Source organism: Neovison vison, chromosome 1, assembly GCF_020171115.1.
Source record: "Neovison vison isolate M4711 chromosome 1, ASM_NN_V1, whole genome shotgun sequence".
In the NCBI taxonomy this organism is placed as follows: Eukaryota; Metazoa; Chordata; class Mammalia; order Carnivora; family Mustelidae; genus Neogale; species Neogale vison.
In genome coordinates this window covers 106,916,730-106,941,369 of record NC_058091.1, presented here as the reverse complement: position 1 = coordinate 106,941,369, position 24,640 = coordinate 106,916,730, and the positions used below count along the sequence as shown (strand labels likewise).

General features: G+C 33.7%; 1 protein-coding gene across 1 annotated transcript in view; it reads left to right on the top strand.

Moving 5' to 3' along the window:
• The window catches only part of EYS (eyes shut homolog), a 1,652,430-nt gene that overhangs the window by 652,532 nt on the left and 975,258 nt on the right, over positions 1 to 24,640 (top strand). The gene's annotated exons all lie outside the window — the stretch shown is intronic.

Below are 24,640 nucleotides of genomic sequence, written 5' to 3'. Positions count from 1 at the left end.
GACTAAGGACCATAGACATATACTTCATGACTAAAACTCTCCATAGTATTGATCTTAATTTTATATTTTAATACTTATCAATACCTCAAAACACAAATTATTTCCTAGTTATTTGGATTGTGAATGTGTGTAATTAGGTACTGGCACAGAATTTATGGCTTACATACACCTTTCTGTTTCTCATTACATTGTAGCCTTGTAGTATTACTTTCATTATCAGAGATTAATGGAAAATAATTTGGGCAGGGTTATTTTGTATATTTGGAATTGGAACCAAGTGATAGCCACCTGACATCATATTATAGCAGGATGAGTGAAGATTTTATAGTAATTTGAACACAGAAGTGTGAAAGAATTGAGTCATTATAGAGTAAAGAGGAGTATAGATGGGCTGAGCAACATTGAATATGCATGACAATGGTGAGTATCATAGTCACGTTACATCCAGTGGGAACGATTCAGCAAACAATGTTATCAATCATATAAAATTACTGTTAATTTAAACTTTACTAGCTTTGTAATTCTGTGAGTCCTCTTTTAAAACTCTCTGGTCATATAGTTCAATGAAAACTATAAATATATAGAGTTTTTAACATGTTTTATGTTTAGTTATTCAAATGATATTGAACATAAATCAGCACAACATGGTAGAATATGAGAATAGCCTTTCTTTAAATAGGTCTTAAGCTTGGAGCACATTGAAGTTAGTATTTGAAGAAATTAACTATAATTATTAGTTTATATTTTTATGCAGGTTTAAGACAATTTTAAACACAAAATAAGACAAAAAATATCTGTAGTTACTGCTACCAATTAAATCATCACTAATTCAAAGTTACAGATTGTCTAAGTTTTCTCTTTGGTTACACATTTCTATCTAGCTAAATGCTTAAGATGTAAGTATAATCTTAAATAACTCATGAATATATTGCACTGTGTAATCTATTCCTATGCTGTCATGAAGTTTCCTCCTAAAAATTTTAAATTTACTTTTCTCAATTAGCAAGAACTGGAAAATCTTTATGGTACATAGTTCTTGATGTCCTTTCTGTAAGAATGCTGTTGTGCATAAACATAAATTTTAGGTTCTAACGAATGAACACCTAATTTCTTAAAATTACTATTTCAATGACATTTACGTACCAACCTAAAACTCACCTTAGCCATTTTAATATTATTACTTCAATAACATTTATTTACCAACTTAAAAAGCAATATAAAAACAGTATTTTTTTTCTTGCAGAGTTATCTTTGAAGTGTTTTATAAGACTTGTAAGGTTTATGTATTTCTTCTGGTCTTATACTAAAATAGACTGGTATGTTATATATCTTTCTCATACATTATGCAAAACAATGAACTATGATGAAAGGAGAATGGGAGAAACTGTAGTCCATGAAAACTCTCTTAGGCTTATATTTATAGGAAAAAGAGAAAGCATAAACAGAGTTAAGTTAAATCTGATGTTTCTAGCATGTGAAAAAACTGCATATAAAACATCAGTCATAAATTTACAAATAAAATCTAAAAATATAATACAGGATGTTTTTAAACTGTGGAGTCATATTTTCCCCTTCCATTTTCTTCTTTTATTAAGAAAAAGGCAGAAATAAATAAATAAAAAGGGAGAATAATAAAGAAAAAAATGCCTCTTGATAATGTGTCATTTTGCTCTTGCTTTGACTTTCAGTAAGATACCAGCAATTGTATCTTTGAAATGATAAACCTTTTACAAGTTAAGCCTTGCATAGCAGTAAGAAACAGTTGAAAATAAAACGTGATCACATTCGTGGTTCCCTTCTCTACATTTGCCTTAGTGATACTGAAGTAGGGTGATTTTACTCTGGTATTTAAAGTCTTCACTGAAGGATCTATTTCAACTTGTCTTGCTCAGTGCCACAGATTAATTGGAAAATCCCTTTAACTGTATTGCTTTCCCGTACACTTGTTTAACTTGTAGAATAGTCATATATTTATTATCTTTTTTCTTGCAGTTTATCAGGAGATTGCTAATTGATAATTAGGTGCAGCCATATTTTTCTTCTTCATCTCTTATGATTAAACTAACTTTGAATTTGTAATTCTCATTTAATCTATATCACCACTTAAGTGCTATAAATAATTATACTTTCATGCCCTAAAGTCAAAAATCTCTAAAGGCCTTATTCTACTGTTTCTGCCATATTTTTGCATTTGTTTTGGTGACTAAACACAAACTCTGTTCTTTTCCTCTTACTTGTTTTTACATATAAAACCCATAAAGCAAAGTGAAAAGGTCTCCTTTATTGTCTTCTAGAAGATAAACTTTTTGTTAAAAAAAAAAAGAGAGAGAGAGAGAGAGAGGGGAGAGAGAGAATCTAAAGAGAAAATCAATGTGATGATAAATGACTCATTATTTGTTTTGTGTCAGGAGTTTTTAGTTATAGCTTCTTCATAAAAAACAAAGAATGAATCAATGACAAGTTGTTTCTCCCCACAAACTAATCATAACAAAGATTATTCACATTCCCCTAGTTTTGGCACTTATAGTTGTCTTTGGATTTTTTTTTTTCAAGTACTTATTGAGTATAGGCTATGTGTTAGCTAGTGTGTCAGGAATTAAAGTTGAATATAGGAAATATATAAGCATCTTAAAGAGCTTAGTCTTGGCAGTAAAGCACAGCAAACAGTCTAGAGAGAGAAGAAAATAATGCAATGTAGTAAATGACACTTTGGGCTAAAAAGACAGTACCATGAAGGGAAATCCTCTAATTCAGAGTCAGGAAAAATCTCTTGGTATGAGTTACCACTAAACTACAATATGGAGAATATGAAGGAAAATATAATTTTGATAGTGGAATTAGGGTAGGTAGAAGAAAATTGTGAATATTTATAGCACTGAAAATAGTTTAATATTCATGGAGCATGTGAGCATATATGCATGTGTGTGTATGTGTGTGTGTGTGTGTTGGCACCATGTTCATATTCATCTGGTTGGGAAAGGCAAAGGGATGGTTTCTGAGTGGAATCAAGTGCAGGAGTGGCTGAGAGTTAGATTATTAAGCACTTTGTGTGTACCATTAAGAACTTTAGACACTATTCTTAGGATTTAGAGGAATTATTAAAAGTTTTTGAGAAAGAGGATGCCATAGTCATGTTTGTATTTTAGAAAGATAAATGTATTTGTTGCAATTGAGGAATGGAATTTGTTAGGACAAGATGAGAAATGTAACTCGGGTAAAATATTATAGTGTCTTGAAATTATATAATGGCATATTAGCACAGGGAATGGAGATTAACAGGCAGACTGGAGATATATTTCTGTGTTTAAATTGAAGTAGAACAGCTAGGACACCTGGGTGGCTCAGTTGGTGAAGTCTCTGCCTTCTGCTCAGGTCACGATCTCAGGGTTCTGGGATTAGACCCCTCATCAGCCCTGAATTTTTCCCCTCAGGCTTCCTACTCAGTGGGGAGTCTGCTTCTCCCTCTGGCCCTCCCCCTGCTTATGCACATGCAGGTGCCTGTTTCCTCTTTCTCTCTCAAATAAATAAATATCTTTAGGGAAAAAAAAATAAGGTAGAATAACTGGATATGAGAGCTGAATAAGAGACTCACCAATGCGGTCACTTTTCAAGGCAAGTTATGGACTTTTTGTTATATATAGCGGCTTGAGCAAACATATCTTCATCACTGCAAATTGCACAAACACTACTAAAATAACCATATAAGGGATTTTTTTAAAAGACGTAATTCCATAGAGCAAAGACACAACACAAGACATCACAAGAAAAAAAGATGTTAATTGAATGATGAAAGCTGCTAATTTGCTGTTAATTTTGCAAACAAAAGAAAGTGACTATAGGAGGAGAAATTAAGAAACAAATGCCACTAAAATATGCTTAAAAGGATGAAGAATTGGAGGCATTTGCTACCTTTGAAGGCAAGGTTAAATGGAATTGAATAAAGAAAGCTCTTGAATATCACTGTTAGAAGGCTTTATATATTTACTTATAAAGCCTTACTTACTTGTTTGAGAGAGAAAAAGGGTGCCCATGACTGGTGGGAGGGGCAGAGGGAGAGAGTCCTCAGGCAGACTTCCTACTGAGTGCTTGACCCATGAGATCAAGACCAGTGAGATCACAACCTGAGCCAAAACAAAGTTGATGCTCACCTGACTGAGATACCCAGGTGCCCCAACTATTGGAGGCATTTAAACCCCTGTACATACTCCCCTTTCCAAGTACCTGGTTATTCCCTGTAATCCTGCTCCACACAACATGTGCACAACTAGGCAGAATATTGAAAATCTACTCTCTAGAAAGGTTAAAACAGAAGGAATTTGGAATTGTGAGCAGTAAGCTCTACTCAAGTGGAAACTATCTTGCTGAAACTAGAGAATAATGAATATCTATACATTAATGGTGAGGGTCCAAACCCTTGTTTCTACTCAGCAGCCAGATCACAGACACTCAGACTCATAATTTCCAGGCTACAGATAACACCAATCCTCCCTCCCTGGGAAGGACATATTAACTGTTAGAGATCCTGGTGAGTCATATCCTCCTTAGTCACCTTCATCTATACCTGACCCTTAAAATTTGCAAATACACAGCAAGCTTCCAACCTGATATTTAGTGTCTCATTCTTAAATAGGATCAGACAGACAAGGATCACTAGACATCTAGAGAAATCTAACATAAAAGGGATCAAGCAAAGAAACTTTAAGAGGAACTCAGAGGAATTGAAGGCATGCAGGAGCAGAAAAAAAAAAAAAAGCTTCAAAACTATAACTGGTAATCTCAGAGAAGCAACCAACATATACATCCACTCAAAAGAACAACCAAAAAACAACAAACTATGAAAACTAAATACAAAGAACATAAAAAGAGCTTGAGGAAACTTTAAAAAAAAATCATAGAAGAAATTAAAAATTAAAGGGAAAGTTTGAATGGTAAAATTAAGTTTCCCAGAAAGGAGACACTCTCCCCTCCCAGAAAAATACAACGATGTGAAATGAGAGGAACAGATGAGTAAATTAGTAAAAGTTTCAGGTAATTCAACATTTGATTTTCAATATTCATGGAAATAACTGAGAGGAGAAAATTAATAATGGAACATTTCAATACCATTTCTGAGAACTGAAGTCCATGCATCCATTTGTAGATTGGGAAGGGCTCAACCAGGACCTGGAAAAATTAATTAAAACATAAGACCATTTAGAAATTTTCAGAAAATCAGAGATTAAAAAAAGATTGATAAGATGATCCTATTTTAAGACAATATATATATATATATATTTTATCATACACACACACACACACATATATATACACACCCCCAGAATATATATATATATATATACACACACACACACCCAGAACTTTTAAAAATGGCATAAAAAAGGATCAGTAAAATTCTAATGCCTAATATTGTAAATCATAAGTTAAGGGAAAAATGGTTACCAAATCTTAGAAAAGAATGGTATTCAAATTTTAGTCCACCCAAGCTATCAATCATGTGTGATAATGAAATAAATGACCCAAATTATGATAGGTTGTGTTGGGATGAGAAACCAAGTGATAAAATGTTTTTTGAACTAGATCACCCACTGTCTAGCTGGCAGTGAGTACCCCACCACTGGCAAAATGGACCACAGATAGCCCGGCATAAGAAAGTGGCCAAATCATTTAAATTTCACTGGTAATAAATTGGGATGGTATATCAGTGAAAGACGAATCTAATAACTGGTCCAATGTTGAAAATCATGACTGAAGTAATACTACCAAGGGCAACTGGTTGTATGCTATTGCCAAACTCTATTGACATCTAGAAAAAGGATTAAAAAGAAAAGGCTGAGTGTGATTAACAAGCAGTTGAAAGCCAACCGTGAAGTCAGCAAACCTTCTTGACAGCATATAAAAGGATCTCATCTCCTCAGAAGGAGTGTAGAGAAACTTGAGAACCAGTTCCAGGATTTATCATTAAAGAAACTGAGTGCCAAAGAAGGTTGAACTTCCAACCAAGGGACTTTGAGGAAAGGAAAGTAAAAACAACCAACCAAACAAAACAAAACAAAAATATGTTTAAGAAAAATATGCGTTTTCAGGGAGAATTCTAAATTTATAGGCAAGACATGGGCCAGATTCTCTTAAGCCTAGAATGTCTGAGGACCAGTATTAGTAAATGGAGGTCAGTTAAGATGATTTAGCAGGGGCACCAGTATTTTTTTTTTTTTTTAGTTTGGGGCACCAGTATTGAAGACTATTGGGGGGAGATTGAATGCATGCTCAAAAGTTGAACCATTTGGGGCGCCTGGGTGGCTCAGTGGGTTAAGCCGCTGCCTTCGGCTCAGGTCATGATCTCAGGGTCCTGGAATCGAGTCCCGCATGGGGTTCTCTGCTCGGCAGGGAGCCTGCTTCCCTCTCTCTCTCTCTCTCTGCCTGCCTCTCCGTCTACTTGTGATCTCTCTCTGTCAAATAAATAAATAAAATCTTAAAAAAAAAAAAAGTTGAACCAATAAAAAAATATCCAACTCCCAAGGCAAAACCAGTTTAGCCAGTGTAGAAATAGTTAAGATGTGCTCATTGTAAAATCCCAATCATATTCTGCTAGAATTTTTAAAATAATATTTTTCTCAGCCTGTGCTGCCCACACCTATAGTTATTTACTTAGTGGTGTGCCGGTCTCTGTGCCTTTCTTTTGTCCCTGCTTGACTATAAGAGCTATGCGGAGCTCTTCATTTTCTTGGTCACGGTAGCCCTGGAATATAGAAGGAACTCTTGAAATAGTTACTGACATTTTGAAGAACTGAATTGTGTCTGGGTTAGCCCGGCTTTGCCCTTTTTGATTGTCCCCCTTTTGAAAATAAGGTCCGAGACAGTAAGGACTTTGTCTACTTTATTTAGCTCTATATCTTCAGCAACTAGCAAGTACATAATGACGAAGAATGTTTAAGTATAAATAGTATAAGTACAACAAATATTTATGGAATTATGTGCTGTTAAAAGACTTCAGCTTTGGCCATACTGGCAGTTATCACGCTATGATGCAATGTTAGTTGTCAAGACTAACAAAAGCTGAAACATGTTCAGTTTGGGACTCTAAGAACAATCTTAGATTAGGATAAATATAGTTTTTTCATGATAATAAGGAAGAATGTGTTTGAGAGGAGAAGCTGGCACCTGGTGGTGTTCAATCTATGGGTCTAACAGTAAATGCTCTAGGAATTCTGAAATAAGAGAGTTATGGTAGCTTTTAGAGGATAACCCTTTAATTTGTATACATTTTCCTTAAGGAAACAGAACAGTTCTTAGGTCAGCAACCTGAGTACATTCGATTTAAATCACGACTTATCTAAAGAAAGCTTGTGAGCTTTCAACAAGAAATATTAGCACAACCAGATATACATGCTAGATAGAACATAATAAAGGAAATTTTAAAATGTAGCCAAACTCAAAAGAAAGAAGTAGAAACTGCCAGGGGCTAGAAATGGAAAAGGCAATTAAAGATAAACTGTGAAGTCCAGCTAAAATATTGACAACTTAAGTATTTATATGTAAACAAATATTTATGTGTATGTTCTCTAGAAATTGCAGTCTAAGATTTTACTAATTCATAGGCATAGAAGACAGTTAGGGTCTTCCCAAGTCACAAAGAAAAAGGACCATGATGCAAATGATTCCCTAGGGTCTGCACCATCTGTGAAAGGAAACCTAGAAACGCTTTACACCACAAACTGAGTAATATTAATAATAAAAGAACTTCGTATCCATGAAAAGAATATAGATGAGGGGAAAAACAGTGATAAATCGAAGATTCCAGCCTGTGCAAAAAGTATATGATGGCTCAATTTACACCATCATTGATTATAGAATCCATGTGAAGAAATTAATAATATAAAAATTAGTTCATTAGTTCAAGTCAGCTAAAACCTCTAGAACCAAATAAGTAATTACTGAAATTTATTATGTTCCAGGTTCTCTTTTGACTGAGAGGATAAAACAATGAACAAAGCAGACAAAAAGTCCTACTATCAAGGAGCTTATGTTTTAGTGAAAGAAAGATAATAAGTAAGATAAGTAGTCACAGTGCAGTAATATTAATCATGACTAAAAGAAGGGAGTTAAAAACACTTCTCACAGTTTGACAAAATAAAAATAAAAATTAATATTATATATAGATGTTTGGGTACATGTAAAACAATATTATAGAAAGTGAAATTTATATTCTTTACAGCACATGTTAGAAAACATGAAGTATATATAACCAGCAAAACAAGTATTTAACTCAATAATTAGAAAAAAATAGTAACTTTAAGGAAATTAGAGGAAAAGTAAAAAAATTAGTTGTATAGAAAGAACAGAATGATAATGCAATAAAATAAAGGCAAAACTCAGAAATTTGATTAAGAAGATATCACAAATAATATTAAGAATCTTAAAAGCAGTTTTATATTTATATAATCAATATTAAATACAAATATAAAAATGGCCCCCAAACCATAAATTTTATAGTAAATATCATAATATTTTTATATAAAACTGAACTTTGTAAGATAATGTACTTATAATCTTTTCAACATGCAGACAACATTTTCAAGTGATATTTTGTTTAAATTTGTTTCTTCAAAGAATCTGCCTTTCAAATGATGGTCAGTTTGGGAAATATTGGCTGAACATGGCTTCCTAAAGCAGAACAGAGGTACACAAAGTTCAAACCTACTTTTGGGACATTTTAGAGTTTGGATGTTAAACACTTTGGATTATTAAAGGTTTTTAAATTTACTGACAGTTTTTGATGACTCTAATGAAGGACAAACGTTTATTCTAATGAAGAACAGAAGTCTTGGCTAGGTAAAAAATTACAGTAATTGTTTTTTCTGCTGTAGTCATTGACCAGATGTGTATGTTTTTAGTTGGCATAATCATTGAAAGAATGTTGAATTCTGATTTTATCTACATAGGACAGATTTTGTAATTGGTCTCTGTGTATCAGCATAATGTGTATAGTAATTTTAGATCAATAAGAAGAACAGGACACAAATTTAGGAAACACCTATACTAAAACTATCATCACTTACTTAAAAATCTAATTTAACTGGGCATCGTGGTTTTTTTGGTTGTTTTTTTTTTTTTTTTGCTATAAATCTAGCAACTCTACCTTAGAGTCACTCCTGTCCTCTCCTTGTGATAACTTGTCATTCCATGAGAAGCATTCTAGCATCTTGAGACATAAGGACCATTTACACTCAGAATCAATAGATTAGATTAATAAAAATCATATGGATTTTATGAATCAACTATGGCATAAGAAAAGCAAACTTCAAATATTTTATTCCCTTGGTTTCCTTTTTTGATTTCACAACTTAGACTGTTACTTGAGAAGTAAATTTATGTTCATTTATTTTCTCATGAATTCATCCTTAGAAAATAACTTTAAAACATTGGTGAAAGGAAATCTGTATAAATTTTTAAAAGAAAAGTTTTGCAAGACAATATTTTAAAATTTTATAGTTGTTACATATTTGATAGAATTCCAGATAACCCTTGATTTGTCTTTTACTGTGAAGAGTACACATTAAATTTAGCTTCAGTTTCATGCTAGCTTTACAAAAAGAATTTAAGAGCTTTACATATCATGTAGTAGACCTGTTAAAATTTATTTTAACTTTGTTAATTTCTTTCAGCTAACTTCATGAATGTTTGAGATTTCTCAAAGTTCAGTGAGGAGTATATTTTATTCGTGTGTGTGTGTGTGTGTGTGTGTGTGTGTGTGTGTGTGTTTGTGTGTTTCTTCCTCTCTCTCTCCCTCTTTCTTTTTCTGGTCTTTTCAAAAATTTTAATTCTGGTATAGTTAACACAGTTTCAAGTATACAATATACATAGTTTCAAGTATATAATATAGTGATTCAACAGTTCCATCTATTACTCTCTGCTCATCAAGATAAGTGTACTCTTAATCCCCTTCTATTTCACACCCCCCCAAACACACACACACCTCTGGTAACCATTTGTTTGTTTGTAGTTCGTAGTTAGTCTCTTTTTTGGTTGGTCTCTTTTTTTCTTTGCTTTGTTTCCTAAATTCCACATATGAATGAAATCTCCTAGTGTTTATCTTTCTCTGACTGACTTATTTTGCTTAGCACTATGCTCTTCAGCTCCAACCCTGTTGTTGCAAATGGCAACATTTCATTCGTTTTTATGACTGAATAGTATTCCATTTTATATATATGCCACGTCTTTATCTATTCATCAATTGATGGACAAGTGGGCTGTATCTATAATTTGGCTATTTTAAATAATGCTGCAATGAGCATAAGGGTACATATATCTTTTCAAAGTAGTGTTTTATATTATTTGAGTCAATACCCAGTAGTGGAATTACTGGATCATATGGTAGTTCTATTTTTAATTTTTTGAGGAAACTCCATACCTTTTTCTAAAGTGACTTCTCCAGTTTGCATTCCTACCTACAGTGCACAAAGGTTGCTTTTTCATCGCATCCTTGACAACAACTTGTTTCTTATGTTTTTGATTCTAGCCATTCTAACAGGTGTGAGGGGGTATCTCATTATAGTTTTGATTTGCATTTCCCTCATGATTAATGATTTTGAACATCTTTTTATGTGTCTGCTGGCCGTCTATATGTCTTCTTTGGAGAAATTTCTGTTCATGTCTTCTGCCCATTTTTAATTGGATTACTTGAATTTGTTTTTGGGTTTTTGGGGGTTGAATTGTATAAGTTCTTTATGTTTTGAACATTAACTCGTTCTCAAATATGCTATTTGCAATTTTTTTCTCCAATTCAGTAGGCTGTCTGTTAGTTTTGTTGGTTGTTTCCTTTGCTGTAAAGAAGGAAAATTTTGCTGTAGTCCCAATCGTTCATTTTTTATTTTGTTTCTCTTGCCTGGGGAGATATACCTTAAAAAAAAAAAAATGTGTCAGTGACTCATGTCAAAGAAATGACTGCTTATGTTTTCATCTGGGACTTTTATGATTTCAAGTCTCACATTTAGGTATTTAATCTATTTTGAGTTTATTTGTATGTATAGTGTAAGAAGATGGTTCCATTTCATTATTTTTCATGTAGCTGTCCAGTTTTCCAGTTGTCCATTATTTTTCATGTAGCTGTCATGTAGCTTGCCATTTATTAGAGACTGTCTTGTCCCCATTGTATATTCTTTCCCTGTTTGTTGTAGATTAAGTAATCATATAAGCATGGGTTTCTGGTTCTCTATTCTGTTCCATTATCTATGTGTCTGTTTTTGTGCAGTATCTACTGTTTTGATTGCTATAGCTTTGTAGTATATCCTGAAATCTGGGATTGTGATACTTAGTTTTATTCTTGTTTTTCAAGATCACTTTAGCTATTCAAGGTCTTTTCTGGTTCTATACAAATTTCAATATTATTTGTTCTAGGTCTGTGGAAAATGTTCTTGATATTTTCATATGAATTGCATTAAATCTGTAGATTGCTTTGGGTGGTGTGGACATTTTAACAAAATTTCTTCTTCCAATCTATGAGCACAGAATTTTGTTTCATTTATTTGTATTGTCTTCGGTTTCTTTCATCAGTGTTTCACGATTTTCAGAGTACAGGTCTTTCAGCTCCAGAGTTAAGTTTATTTCTAGTTATGTTAATATTTTTGGTCACTTGCAAATGTGATTGTTTTCTTAATTTCTCTTTCTGCTGCTTCATTAGTAGTGTACAGAAATGCAAAGTATTTTAGTATATTGATTTTATATCCTGTGACCTTACTGAATTCACTTACTGTTCCAATAGTTTTTTGGTGGAGTTTTTCAGGTTTTTCTATAGATAGTATCACTGATTGGCAAATAGTGAGAGTTTCACTTCCTTACCAATCTGGATGCCTTTTCTTTCTTTTTCTTATCTGATTGCTGTGGCTAGGACTTCCAGTACTATCTTGAATAAAAATGGTGACAGCGGACATCCCTGTCTTGTTCCTGATTTTAGGAGGAAAGCTGTCGGGTTTTCACCATTGGGTATGGTGTTAGCTATGGGTTTTTCATATATGGCCTTTACTGTGATAAAGTACATCCCTTCTAAATCTATTTGTTGAGGGTTTATATCATGAATGAATATTGTACTTTGTCAAATGCTTTTTCTGCATCTATTTAAATGATCATGTGGTTTTTTTTTATCTTTTCTCTTACTGATGTGATGTATCACATTGATTGATTTGCAAATACTGAACCATACTTGCATCCATAGAATAAATCCTACTTGATGGTAGTGAATGACTATTGTAATATGTTGTTGGATTTGGTTTGCTAATATTTTGTTGGAAATTCTTGCATTATGCTCACCAGAAATATTACCCTATCGTTCTCTTTTTGTAGTGTCTTTATCTGGTTCCTGGTTTTGGGGGGGATAACGAAGCTTCATAGCTTTCCTTCTTTTTTTTTTTTTTTTTTGGACAGTTTAAGAAGAATAGGTGTTAACTCTTTAAATGTTTGATAGAACTCATCCGTGAAGCCATCTGTTCCTGAACTTCTGTTTGTTGCATTTTTTTTTTTAAATTATTGATTCAAATTCATTGCTGGTAATCAGTCTGTTTAATTTTCTATTTCTTCCTGCTTCTGTTTTGGTAGGTTATATGTTTCCATGAATTTATCCATTTCTTCTAGGTTGCCAGTGTGCTGCATATAACTTTTCATAATATTCTTTTATAATCCTTTGTATTTCTATGATGTTCATTGTTATTTCTCCTCTTTCATTTCTGATTTTGTATATTTGAGTATTTGAGTCTTCTGTTTTGTTTTGTTTTTTTAAAGTCTGGCTGAAAATCAATTTTGTTGATCTTTTCAAAGAACCAGAGCTCCAGTTTTCATTGATTGGTTCTATTGTTTTCTCGTTTCTATTTCCTTTATTTCAACTCTCATCTTTATTTCTTTTTTTCTACTAGTTTTAAATTTTGTTTGATCTTCTCTTTCTAGCTCCTTTAGGTGTAAGGTTAAGATTAGGTTACTTATATGGGGTTTTTCTTGCTTCTTCCCTTACTGCTAAAAACTTCTATTTTATAACAGCTTTTACTGCATCCCAAAGATTTTAGACCATGGTGTTTCATTTTCATTTGACTCTGTATTTTTTTTAAATTTTCTCTTTGATTTCTTGGGTGACCCATTCATTGTTTAGTAGCATATTATTTAGCCTTCGTGTATTTGTGTTCTTCCGGATTTTGTCTTGTGGTTGATTTCTGGTTTCATAGGATTGTAGTTGGAAAAAAATGCATTAGATGATTTTGATCTTTTTGAATTAATTGAGACTCATTTTGCGGCCTGATATGTGTTTTATTTGGGAAAATGTTCTATGTGCACTTGAAAAGAATGTATATTCTACTGTTTTAGGATAGAATGTTTTGAACACATCTGTTAGATACATCTGGTCCAATGTGTCATTCAATGTCACTGTTTCCTTGCTGGTTTTCTACTTGGATGTCAATCCATTGATGTAAGTGGGCTGCTGAAGTCCCCTACCATTATAGTATTACTGTCAGTTACTTCCTTTATGTTTTCTATTAGCTGTTTTATATATTTGGGTGCTCCCACATAGGATGAATCCAACATTGCATGAATAAATATTTAATCGTTATCTCTTCTTGTTGGATTGTTCCCTTTATATAGTATCCTTTGTTTAAGTCTTTGTTTTAAATTGTAGTTTGTTTTAAACTCTACCCAGTGCTTTTTTCCCCCACAACCATTTGCATGGTAAATGCTTCTCCATAGCATTTTAGCATTATATAGGTTTGTATATAACATTATAACATCTTATGCAAATAATAAATTGACAGTCACATAAGTTTGAACCCATTCTTTACTCCTCTCCCCTTGTTTTAGGACTATTGTGTCATACTTTACTTCCTTTTATTTTGTTAATCCCTTGACTTAGTATTGTAGATATACTTAATTTTACTACTTTTATGCTTCCTACCTTTCTTATTCCTACCTATGGTTTTTCCTTTCCACTCAGAGAGTCTCCTTTAATGTTTCTTGGGCTGGTTTAGTGTTGATGAATTCCTTTAACTTTTGCTTATCCAGGAAACTCCTTATCTCTCCTTTTATTCTGAATGATAATTTTGCTGGATAGAGTATTCTTGACTGCAGATTTATTTTGCTTTGTTTTTGTTTCCTTTTAGGACTTTGAATATATACCACTCTCTTCTGGCCTATAATATCTCTGCTGAAAAATAAACTGATAGCTTTATTGGGTTTCCCCTGTATATAGTTGTTTTCTTTTGCTGCTTTTGAAATTCTCTCTTTACTGTAATTTTTGTCATTTTAAGTTACTATGTGTGTTGGTGTGGACCTCCTTGGGTTGATTTTGTTGGGGATTGTCTGTGCTTCCTGGATCTGGATTTCTGTTTCCTTCCCCAGATTCAGGAAGATTTAGCTATTCAAATAAATTTTCTGCCCCCTTTTCTTTTTTCTCCTTCTATGACCCCTATAATGCAAATGTTATCACACTTAGTGTATTGCTAAACTCCCTAAATTTATTCTCATTTTGCCTTATTATTTTTCTCCCACCTGCTCAGCTTGATAACTTTCCATTACTCTGCCCTCCTAGTTGCTGATTTGTTCTTCTGCTTCCTCATTCATTGTGTTCCTTATCTCTGATTAGTTCTTTCTTTTATCTCTTTATTAAGGGTCTTAATGATGTCCTCCACTCTTTTCTTAAGTCCAGTAAGAATCTTTGTGATCATTACTTTAAATTCTCAGTCAGGAATATTACTTATTTCTGTTTTGCCCAGGTCACTTGCTGTGATTTTGTGCTGTTCTTTCCCCCTTTCAGAGGGGCAAATTCCTCTGTCTTCTCATTTGGTCTAACCTCTGTGCTTGTTTCTGTTTTAGGAAAGTCAACTATTTCTCCTGCTCTTAAAAGTAGTGATCTTATGAAAAAGAGATCCCTTAGTGCCCGGCAATGCAATGTTCCATGTTCACCAGAACCTGGCGCTTCAGGGAGGTCTCCTGTGTGTGTTTTGTATAGCCTACTATTGTGGTGAGTCACTTCTGCCTTAAGTCTAGTCAACTGCAATGGCTCTTTTGCCTGCTGTGGGCAGAGTTGGGTCCCTATGTTTTTAGTCGGCTGGTCTGGGGTGACCTTTGGCACGAGTTGGGTCGTACCAGGAGTATTTCTGAGCTGTTGTCTGACCAAACTACAGGGCACCTTTCCTGTATTGTCCCCTGAGGAGCTTCATTGGTGGGCAGGGTCTGCAGTCAAACCAAATGTTTATTCCCAGCCTACTGCTGGGGCTTAGTGGGACTGGTATGTGTGTGGTTATCTTTCCCTCTCCCCAGAGTAGGAATCATTTCAGAGTGGTACTGGTTCCTGTGAGGGCTGCTTGCACATGACCAGGCTTGTGCACCACTTTAGATACGGTCCTGCCAAGGGCATATTGAAGGGGACAGTTCCAAAGGAGAATAAGAGGACAGGGCACACAATGTTAGCAGGATTTGCATGAGTCTGCCGTGGGAGGTGACATGAAGTGGAAGTTTGGCTGGAGGGGTCTTTTCTTGGGGGGAAGCATACTATGAACAAGTAGAGTAGTGAGTGTTGGCACTGAGCTGGTTCCCACAGGCATCCATGTATGCAGGCTGGAGGGTATTGGGGTAGGGGTATGGAGCCAGACAGTTCTTTTATCTTGGAAAAGTCTCCCAATGATCCCTGCCTCTCCAGCAGGCACTCTGAATTAGTAAACAAATCTCCATCCTCTATACTACAGATATTTTTCAAACTGCTTCTATGCTATATTTCTGTGAGCCTCTTTATCTTATTGTCCCATTAAGGTTGGCGACTCAGCTTCCTATCACTCTGTTGGCTCCTCCAGGGTGGAACTGGCTGATTTTTAAAGTTCCTGGTTTTAAGTTCCACTGATTGCAAAAACTCACAAAATTATGCCCCTCTGATTCAAAACCAAATGTTTTGGGGATTTGTCTTCCCCATGCAGGTTCCCTGTGCTTGGGGTGATTGCTGTGAGGGTCTGTTTCTTTCCTTTCCCCAAATTCATGTCATCACACCTTCCTGTGGACAGTCCCCTAGGTCTGTTGAGCTCCAGACTGCATTTCTGCCCTTCCTATACCTGCTTTGATATGGCCTCTTCTTTACATGAACTGTGGAGAGTCTGTTTTGCCAGTCTTCAGCACTTTTACTTCCCAGGGCATATTTGGTGATGTGTGGAGACCCTTTTGGTGTCCAAACTCATAGACATGGTTGCTACTAGCATCTAATAGGTAGAGGACAGGATTTCTGCCAAGCATCCTATAATTCACGGAACAACCCTCAAGACAGACAATTATCTGGCTCCAAATGTAATTAGTGATGATATTGAGAAACTATGACATAAAGAAAGAGGTTAGAAAAGAGAAAAGAATATACTCCTGTAAGATTCTTCATTAGGATTATCAAGATATAATTAAAATAATTAATGTTATTATTATATAGAAGATTTTAAGCTCTCTACAACCAAATTGCAAACAGCAAGCAAGAATCTGAATTTCTCCAAACTGAAGACATCCTGTACCTAAAATTGATACGTATAATGCCTTTACCTATCAGTAGGTCAAAACGTCTTTAAAAAGTTATTTAAAAAAAAAAAGTTATACAACATTTAGAATACATGGAAGTATACCAAACATCCCCCAAAGGATATCTGCAAGAGGTCTTCACTAATGCCTCAGAAAATATCTTTATAATGTAAACTAAATAATGACAAATTTCTATAAATATTACTCAACTATCAGGAATAAAACTCTTCAGAAAAATTAAAAGATTTTGCATTGGAAATCTGGGGTAAAAAATCTGGGGTAAAAAAAAATAAAAATGTGTATTCTGCTGAAAATTTTACTGAATAAAAGTTAATTATACCTGTATTGGTTGATTTTTTCTGATAATTATAATTACATTTTTCAAATGAAATCCCACACATGTGTCCATCTGTTCATTTAAAGGACATATTGATCCTGGGTATAAAAGCTGATTTTCTTTAAGCTTCTTAAGTTCTGACAATACCTGATTCAAAGAATGATAGGAGGTTACAAGATTTCTTCTCATCAATTTTTATTTTGTTTTTTAAGATGTTATTTATTTGAGAGACAGAGAGAGAACATGAATGGGGGAGGGCCAGAAGGAAGAAGCAGACTTCCTGCTGAGCAAGGAGTCCCATGTGAGCCTCCATTCCAGCTTCAAGCTCGTGACTTGAGCTGAAGGCTGATGCTTAACCACCTCAACCACCCAAGAACCCCTAACACTTTGTGTTACCTATATACAAAATTACATTGATTAATCAAATTTTAATTTCATTTATTGGAATTATATAATTCTTAATTTATCCTCTAATCTCTAAGTTTTTTTCTAAAATAATTTAATAAAAAATGATAATCCACATTCATGTTAGTATATGTTTAGAATACAGTATTACCATTGGATGACTATAATTTCTAAGTAATTGAAGTGATGAGAAAAAATAATCTAAAAGTTTGCACTTCTGTACTGGTCCAGAAGTTCACATATGTGCCCATGAAAACATTCCACTCATTTCTTTTTCTGTAACTATATTATGTGTGACTTAGACTTTGTTAACTTAAAATATCATTGTATGTTAAAATAATCTCTGAGATATCTGCTGGAAAGGAAATATTTGTTTATTGAAAATTGGCTTCTAGCCTAGGTAATACAGAAGAGAGTTGGAACCTATGCAAGAGAAGGGACATTGTGTGACAATCAGGAGACAGGGCAAAAGTTTTAGTCTTTTGCGCAAATGACATAAATTGCTAAACCATAATTTTATTGTTGGTTTGAGCAGGTAAAGACTAAAGATTTCAGTGTGTGTTGCTTTTATATTGGTAAGAATACAACTTACCTTAAAATTGCACTTTAAATTGTATGAATCGTGAGCTACAAATTTATCCTGTATTTATGATCCTAAACTAGACTACTGAGAATCAGTTAGAATGAGCCTGAGCCATAAACTAACTGTACCTTAAATTGAACCAAATTAATTTTTGGAAGGGTACTTGATTAATTAGTACTATTTCCCCATTGCTGTCTTCCAGTAATTTCCCTTATGTTGAGATGCAGGTTACTCAATATAGATAGACAGATAGATAGAGATAAGATTAAAATCAGATTTGCCTTTCATTTTGGGGAATAAGTTGAAAATTATCTGGCATACAGATCATGACACCCTTTCTGCAAAATTTCTGAAAAATATGACTCTGTAAAGATATAATTTCTAACCTAAATCAGTTTGTTGGTATAAATGCTGGATATTCTCACTAGGGCTACTGACTAAGAAGCTCTTAAATTAGCATAGCTCCCCTACCAAGCATTATATTACATTGAAGGTACAATTTAATGTAACAAGTTCTATAAAATAGGAGCTAGCAGGGCATAGCAATGGGAAAGCAGAGGAAAATAATAAAATTCACTGGAAAGGTCAAACATGTAACCCATTTTAATTTGTTGATAGTTTATAATTTAGAATACTAGTTGGGAAAAATTATGAAATATTCAAGGCTACAGAGTACAATGTTGTGATTTTGTTTAAAAATAAAAAGAGGAAATTAATTAAGTGTTAAAAGAATCTCTTTTACTTTTGTTAATAAAATCTGTCAACTGAACGGTGGGAAAGGGTAAAAAGGTCTTTAGGAGGATCTAAAAGTTCTCCCCATATCATATTACTATTGTGCCCATACAATTATTTAATGTTATTGAAGAAAGATCCTTATGTTTTGGGGTTTTTTTGGTTTTCTTTTGTTCTGTTTTGTTTTTTTTTTCTGGAAAGAATAAATCCATATGTTAGGCTGTGAATCTAAGAAACTACTCTTTATTTTAAAATAGATTTTGAATCTACATGGTACTATATGAATCATTTAATTATTACATGAATCATAAACAAGGCTTCTTATTCACTATCTTTGTAAGGGGCATCTTTGAACAATAAGAAAAGTAGGCAAAATTCAGTTTCTTCTAAATTCTGTAAGTTAAATCTTTTTCCTACTAGTCTATTTCTAATTTCTTATGCATAGTTGCTTCTTTCATTATTATTTATATAGTACTATATATTAATATAGTGTTTTACAGTAGCAATATGTAATAGTACTGTATATACTGAAAAATGTAGTACTATCGTAGCATTAAATAATGAGGTGTTATAGTGTCATGATATTATATTATCTTGACATTTAAAAAAGTTCTTCAGTAGCAATGCAGTCATATGTTTTTTAGATGAAGACCATACCTATATAGCACTTAAATAACTATACCATAGCACTTAAATAACTTATACAAGTTCACAAAAATAGCAAGAGAACATGAAAAACATTGATGTTTATTCATATTTCATGATGTCAGCCATGTTGATGATTGTGTGTCTGTATTCATAATGGGAGTAGAGAACAATGTAGGCAGAACCAGGACACTCCTCAGATCAAACTTCCAAATCATTCATTTTTTTCCTTCAGCTATAATACTCACATTTAAAAATCCCATCTACCATGTTCTTTTCTTCAACTATTGCATTTTCATATATCAGAAATCCACTTTTAAATGAGATCTTATTTCTGCCTCTTATTACTTATAGTCTTCCCTATGTATTTAAGCCTGTATAACATGATTATTTTTAATCCTGCTGATTTAAAAGTTGGCCTCATTTGGCATATGCCACCTTTCTTTTATAATGGTTATCTCTCGAGTGTTTACTTATTTGATCCATATCTCCTGGCATTTATGTTCAGAAGGCTCTGAATACTAAGACCTGGATTGTATTTGCTCTTAAGTTTAAGGAGGTAAGGGTGTAGCTGCTGAATGCCTTTGTGCAGGTAAAGCACTGCCTAAGTCTACGGAGTGTTATTCACATAAACAATGTTAAGTGGTGGGTCTTGGAGAAGTGATTCCCAGGGGAGGGATCACATAATTACTGAACTCATTCTAGTCACTCCCTTCTGGAGTCAATCCATCAAGAAACACTTTTTAAATTATTGTGTTTTGTTTTGTTTTGTTTTGTTTTGTTTGTTTTTAACTAATAGATTCTTTAAGGCAGTTTGAAGTTTACAAAAATATTGAATGGAAAGTCCAAGAAGTTCCCAGGTATCCCACTATTCCCACCCCAATTTCCTTTTTTTGTTAACATCTTGGCATTTGTTATGGTTGATGAACTTAACATTGATACATTATTATTAACCAGTGTCCATAGTTTAATATGAATTACTATTCTGTGGGTTTGAGAAACATATAATGGCATTATGTTGTCATTAAATTACCATACAGAATAGTTTAACTGCCCTAAAAATATTGTCACTCTACCTGGTCGTTCATCCCCCACTCTCAACCCCTGGCAACTACTGATCATTTTACTGTCTCCATAGTTTCACCTTTCCAGAATGTCATATAGTTTGAATCATATAGTATATATAGCCTTTTTTAAAATTTAATTTTTTAAAGACTTTATTAATTTTATTTGAGAGAGAGAGAGCAGGGTGAGGAGCAGAGAGGGAGGGAAAGGAACGGAGAAAGAACAGACTCTGTGCTAAGCATGGAGCCCAATGCAAGGCTTGATTTCGGGACCCTAAGATCATGACCTGAGATGGAACCAAGAGTGAGGTGCCTAATTGATTGAGCCACCCAGGCACCCAGACTATAGCCTTTTAGAATCAGCTTCCTTCACTTAACAATATACACTTAAAATTATTCTTTTAGTGGCTTGATTGTTCATTTTGTCACTGAAAAATATCACATTGTTTGGATGTTCCACAACTTATGTATTCATTCACCTATTGAAGTACTTTTTGGTTACTTCCAAGGTTTGACAACTTTGAATAAACTTGCTATAAATATTTGCCCCCAGGTATGTTTGTTTTGTTGGCATATGTTTTCAAATCATTGTGGTATATTCAAAGGAATGATTATTTGATTGTATGGAAAGTATGCTTGCTTTGGTAAAACAAAACAAAACTTCCAAAATATCTTCTTATGGCTGTAACATTTTGTGTTCCCACCAGCAATGAATCAAATTTCCTATTACTTCACATCCTTGTCACCGTTTAGTTTTGTCAGTGTTTGGGATTTTACCATTCTAATAGGTGTGTAGTAATATCTTGTTTTAATTTGCATTTTCCTAATGATGGATTATATTGAGCATCCTTTGATATATTTGCCATCCATATATCTTCTTTGGTAAGGTGTCTGTTGAAATATTTTGCCCATCTTGTAATTCTGTTGTTTTCTTGTTGTTGAATTTTGTGAGCACTTTTTGTATTTTAGATACCAGCTCTTTTTTCATATTTGTTTTGGAAATATTGTCTTCAGTAAGTGGCTTGTCTTATTCTTGATACATCCCAAGCCCAAGTGACTGTTTTGTTTTGGTATTTTTTTGAAGGCTTCATGCTTAAATTCTTAGAGAGAGCAGCATGGGAGCAGGATGTTCTCTGGATTGTAATCCATCTGGGCTGGTGGATCTGACTGGCAAAGGAAGAGAGCAGGATGTGTAAGAGTAGATGTGTTCTTTTTGTTTGCATAATCCTCACACATATTCAGACTTCTTAAATTTTACTCTGCCAACACGTGGAGCATAAGTTTCTGCGGATTTTTTGAACAGGGAGCAAGCAGTATCTTACCTTACATGCGGTATGAGGTATTATAAATTTCGAATGTGGCTCCTTTCTTATGATCATTAGCACTCTCAGCTTCAAGCAAGATAAATTCTTCCCTAGCCATAATGGCATCAGCCTCCATCCAAGTTCTTCTGGTATCTGATACATGTGTGTGAACATATACTGTATTCTCAGTAGCAGCCAGATTTTGGGTCACTCCTTATTACGCGACTACACCTACCAGTATCTTTCTAAAAGGAATAAACTAAGTCAACTAGTTAATTTAGAAGGTAAACATATAATCAGCTTTTTAATTGGGTGGGAATCTTATAGAAACTTATAGAATGTTATCCTTAAATATTCACATTCATATTTCTCTATAGTTTAATATTGTTTACTGGCATTGGATAAATGTAGGGTTTATTTCTTAATTAATTCTCCTATGGTCTTGAGATTATGTTCTAATTCATTGTGGTCTTGAGATTATGTTCGAATTCATTATGGTTTTGAGATTACCTTCTAATTCATGGCAATTCCTTCAGATTAAGATAGAAGTTGTTAGAATTTAAGGTTTTTAAAAGGAGGATGAAGAAAGTTAGAGCATGAAGTTCATTAGTTTCTCCCAGGATACCTTATATATTCCAAAAGAAGAATATTTTCAATTTAAAAACAAAGAAGAAATTGCAAGCATTTTATTAGAGTTTACAGTGTTCACTACTTGCAACCTGTGGCAAAGCTTTTATATAGAAGTAACAACTTTGCGGTGATCTCATTAGGAAAACAAATCAATATTTTAAAAACAAAGCAAGCACAAAACACATTTAAGGAAAGCCCAAGACCTATTCATTACTTCTCAGTCAGAGTGTGATATTTAAAGCACTATAAACAAATCAAAAGAAGTGCATTGCCTTACATACTTTCTGTTTCTTCATCCTTTTAGCTGCCATTTATTTCTTTACTGAACTCAACATTCCAATAACATGTTCACTACCAAATTAAGACTGTTGGTTGTCAAGTGCTTTGAGACTCTAAAGTATAAAGAATAATAACCAAAATCATGTTGTTATCTGGAAGCCAGAGTTCCACTTAATACAGCAGTCTCCCTTGCCTATTTTATATCACAATCTGTTATATAATTAGATAACATCTGAAATCTAGTAGGGATCCTGATGACAGGAATGTTCCTGTCTGACTTCTTAGTCTAGCTAATGAAGCATGGGAAGAAATTTTCAGCGTCAACCATTGTAGTTGTGATACCAATCTGACAGTGTAGCAAGTGGTATTCATTTGCTAAGCACCAAATGAAAATGTTAATACATACATTTATGTTTTTATTTTGAAATAAAGAAAGGCTAATTGTGATATATATGGTGATAACTTAGAACATTTCCACTTTCGATATAGACAGACTTAGTGTTTCTGATAATTTTATATAATTACACAGAAACAGTAGTAGTCAGCAAAGAACTGAATAAAATTTCTCCTTTAGAAAATAGACAGCCTACTAGAGATCTAAAAATATATATTTAAATAAAAATAAAAAGAGTTATTTTTTTTCCCCATACATGTTCAAGAAATGGCTCCTTCTACATCCTGCAACACAATGAAAAATCTTTGTGTAGTCTTACAGATTGTCATAAACCCTCTGGTTCAGTCAGTGTATCTTTTATGATGTAAATAGGATCCCCTATAGCTATTCTTAGAGTAATTTAAAACTCATCCTATGAACCCTCATAAGCTAGTGAAATAGGAAAAGCATATCTGGCCAGAAAAACAGGTTTGCTAGATCTGCTCAGGCAATGAATTTTTAAAGGGTTTGCTTAAAACAACAGAATATGTCAATTGGCAATATCAGTCCACATATGAGCTTTCAAATGCTCTCTTTCTAAGCCCAGGCAGCTGGGTGATTTGTACGATATTTGATTTTTGGTTTTTCAGCAGCCCATTTTGATTTAGTGCCATTTGCATTTTTATAGACAACAGCAATTCTGCAGCAGGCTCTGTTTTGTTGATAAATTTTGCAAGTTGATAAAGGTAAAGGGTATGTAGAACTTGAACCTGATAGAGATGTGTTGTTTTCAAATATCAGCACCACTGAGAGATGAGTCTCAGAGGAAACAAAACACAAATAACTAGAAATTATATTTTATAATTTTCTTTTTTCCCAAATTTAGACACACTGCCTTTCTGCTTACCTTTTTTTTCTATATACTTGATATGTTTTAGACTTTTAATAAGAATTCATGAAGAAGTTTCCATATAAAAACACTAATATAGTTATTGGGAATTTTTACTGTGGATAATAATATTTCCCTATAACAAATGCTCTGGTCCTGAAGTTCAACTGCTAAAAGCAGGATTGTTCTTAAGAGGGTTCTGTGGCGGAAATAAAAAATATCCAGAATGTGGAATGTATGAGGGTGAGGAGAGGATTAACATGAAAATTTTTATTTTTTTGTTTAGAATCTCTTTCTTAGTTTACCTTTAGTTTTCTCACAACCATTTGCTATGTAAATAATTATGCCCATTTTATAAAAGAGAGAATCTCAGAGAAGTTAATTGTTTATGTCACATGATTCAGCTCCTAAATGGAAGATTTGGGATTTGAACTAAAGTCTTAGATTCTGTTGCCTCAGGTAATTTTTTTTTTTTTAAAGATCTTATTTATTCATTAGAGAGAAAAAGAGAGCACAAGCAAGGGGAGGGGCAAAGGGAAAGGAAGAAGCAGGGTTCCGGCTAAGCAGGACCCAGTGTATAGGTCAGAGGATGGAGTGTCATGTTCAGTCAAGGAATCAGATAAAATGTAGTAAGTTTAACAAAGGAAGTAGTTACATGGATAGATGAGATAAAAATCTAGTCTGAGAGGTCTAGATTTTTTTAATGGGAAGTTTCAGATGAAGTTGAGAAATTTTGAGACTACCTAATCTTGGATAGGCCGGATTAGGATTAACAGAGATTTAAGAAACAGGTACTTGTTGGAGCATCTGGGTGGCTCAGTTGATTAAGCATCCCACTCTTCATTTTGGCTCAGGTCATGATCTCAGCGTCCAAACAAACA